The sequence below is a fragment of the Bos indicus x Bos taurus genome, chromosome 6 (assembly GCF_003369695.1).
Source record: "Bos indicus x Bos taurus breed Angus x Brahman F1 hybrid chromosome 6, Bos_hybrid_MaternalHap_v2.0, whole genome shotgun sequence".
NCBI lineage: Eukaryota > Metazoa > Chordata > Mammalia > Artiodactyla > Bovidae > Bos > Bos indicus x Bos taurus.
Genome location: NC_040081.1, coordinates 84298296 through 84301818, shown reverse-complemented (window position 1 = coordinate 84301818; position 3523 = coordinate 84298296).

Here is a 3523-nt window from a genome sequence, read left to right as displayed (position 1 = left end):
TTTTCATTTTCTCAAAATGCACACGAATATATATGTATATAAACCTAGGCACATTATGACTGACATAATAACAATGAGCAGGATACAAAAATTACATAAATTTCATGGAAATTGATAGATCAAATGAAAACAATCTTAAGACATTCCTGAAAACTGAACATCAGGAAAGCAGTGTACAATGAAAGTGGTCCAGCTGAGGAAAGCATACTTGTCTTATTGGTCAAGAGGATCACTGTCCATGTCATATGGCAAACATTTATCAACCTGAGGCATAATTTATTTCAAAAATAAAATAAAACACTGACACTGGGAGAATTATAAGAAAAATTTACCACTGAATTTTCCATGAAAGCTGCCTAAATAATTGACACATTTTTAAAGAAAAACAGAACTAATATGGTGCCATAGTAGATAGTATTGTTCAATCACACATATAGGTTTAAATAATTTTTCTCAAATCCATCCTGCAACACATGTAACAGAAAAAGGACTGGTAGTCCACTGTACAATGAGAACTACTACAAATCTCCAAAGAAAAGTCAACCAGCCCAATATGAATATGAATATATGAAGTATATGAACAGGAAATTCACAGAAGTTAACTGGCCAGTGACATATAAAAGGTGTCAATGGTCACTGATTCTTTATGAAATGGAAATTAAGTCAATGAACTACTTTGCTATAGATGATTTGTAAAACAAATTGTATGGGAGGACTATTTTTCTGGAAGTATAATGTGGAAATACCTTTTTAAGAAAATTTAAACACAATGCTGATATTGCCACCTACATTAGAAATCTGCCCTGCAGAAAGACTTGCACATGTTCATAACTATAATCTAAACATTCCCAGTAGCACTTATATGGCTCTCAGCTAAGGAACACACTCACCTACAACATAAGTATGGGATAGTAGGAGAGAAAATAGATTATGGGCAATGTTGGCGAATACTGCCATGTCACATTGCTAAATAAAAATCAAGTTTCAGAAATTATAAAAAATAAGCATGACTCTCTTCTTCCAAAATAAAATGAAATATATGTAAATTTGTATGCCACAGAAGAAATGATCTTAAAGAATACACCTAATTTCCAATGGTGAGAATTTAAATTTTTATTCTATATATTTCTTTATTATTTGACCTTTAACAATAATTTTTTCATTTATTAATTTTGTGGTTTAAAAAATAATTAGTGAAAAAAATTAATTGATTCCATATATTAAATTCTAAGATGTTCATACGATGTAATCAATGTATTAGTTTCATTCAGAACATTTGACTGGAAAAACCTGACATACTTACTACCCAATATATCAAATGATAGACTTTTTTAGGATATTTACTTTATGTTTCAAATATTATAAGTAAATATATTACAACATATATTTACAATAGCTTTAATATTTAAATAGCTTCAAAAATTAAATCACAAAATTTTAATGACTTTACTGTGGTTTTAATATCAATAGTTAATGAATTTTACAAGAGCTTGAGGACCTCTATTGGCTTATTTCAAATATCTGTAGTCCTTTTGAGACATGACTACAAGTATTTTGACAGCTTTTCCACCAAGTCAGAGAAGGCAATGGCACCCCACTCCAGTACTCTTGCCTGGAAAATCCCGTGGATGGAGGAGCCTGGTAGGCTGCAGTCCATGGGGTCTTGAAGAGTCAGACATGACTGATTGACTTCACTTTCACTTTTTGCTTTCATACATTGGAGAAGGAAATGGCAACCCACTCCAGTGTTCTTACCTGGAGAATTCCAGAGAGGGTGGAGCCTGGTGGGCTGCTGTCTATGGGGTTGCACAGAGTTGGACACGACTGAAGCAACTTAGCAGCAGCAGCAGCCCACCAAGTAATTTCCTCTTTTGAAGTTTAGTAAGTCTTGCTGCCATCTCAAAAATGTTTTGGCTTCACCTTCAAGGCTCAGTTAGAAAATTCAACACATTCTGTATCTGTATTTCTTCTGTGTGTGTATCACTCCATCATCTCTCTATCTCTCTACTCACTATGGAGCCCTGTACTATATGGAAAGTCTCTGTGATTAAAGACCATTTGTAGACATATGGTTTTCCCAGTGGTCACATATGGTTGTGAGAGCTGGACCATCAAGAAGGCAGTACTTTGAATTGTGGTGCTGGAGAGGACTCCTGAGGGCACCTTGGACAGCAAGGACATCAAATCAGTCAATCTTAAGAGAAACCAACACTGAATACTCATTTGAAGGACTGATGCTGAAGTTGAAGCTCCAGAATTTTGGTCATCTAATGTGACTTATTGGAAAAGTCCCTGATGCTAGTAAAGATTGAGGGAAGAAAGAGAAGACAGCATCAGAGGATGAGAAGGCTGGATGGTATCACCAATGCAATGGACATGAACTTGGACAAACTTTGGGAGACAGTGAGGGATAGGGAGGCCTGGCATGCTGAAGTCCATGGGGTCACAAAGAGTCAGATATGACTGAGTGACTAAACAACAAAATAGATATGCATAAAAGCTCAACATTCAGAAAACTAAGATCATGGCATCTGGTCCCATCACTTCATCACAAATAGATGGGAAAACAGTGGAAACAGTGGCTGACTTTATTTTTCTGGGCTCCAAAATCACTGTAGATGGTGATTGCATCCATGAAATTAAAAGATGCTTGCTCCTTGAAAGGAAAGTTATGACCAACCTAGACAGCATATTGAAAAGCAGAGACATTACTTTGCCAACAAAGGTCTGTCTAGTCAAGGCTATGGTTTTTCCAGTAGTCATGTATGGATGTGAGAGTTGGACTATAAAGAAAGCTGAGCACCAAAGAATTGATGCTTTTGAACTGTGGTTGGAGAAGACCCTTGAAAATCTCTTGGACTGCAAGGAAATCCAACCAGTCCATCCTAAAGGAGATGAGTCCTGGGTGTTCATTGGAGGGACTGATGTTGAAGCTGAAACTCCAATACTTTGGCCACCTCATGCAGAGAGCTGACTTATTTGAAAAGACCCTAATGCTGGGAAAGATTGAGGGCAGAAGGAGAAGGGGACGACAGAGAAATGAGATGGTTGGATGGCATCACCGACACAATGGACATGGGTTTGGGTGGACTCTGGGAGTTGGTGATGGACAGGGAAGCCTAGTGAACTGAACTGAACTGAACAATTCCTCCTAGTTCCAGCCCCCCAGCAGTTTGAGTCTTCATAAACCAATCACCAGGTATGTTCAGATGATTACAACCCCAGCCACCACAAAACAGTAACTGCCTGAGAAACTTCCTATAAGAACCACTTAGCTGATCCCAGCAACACCCAGAACTATGAGTTCTAAGTCCTTTCATTTAAGGGCAGTTTTTGTGCACTAATATATAACTGAACAATAATTATACTTCTGTAATAATCAATAACCTCAGATATGCAAATGACACCACCCTTATGGTAGAAAGTGAAGAGGAACTAAAAAGCCTCTTGATGAAGGCCTCATGCGAAGAGTTGACTCATTGGAAAAGACTTTGATGCTGGGAGGGATTGGGGGCAGGAGGAA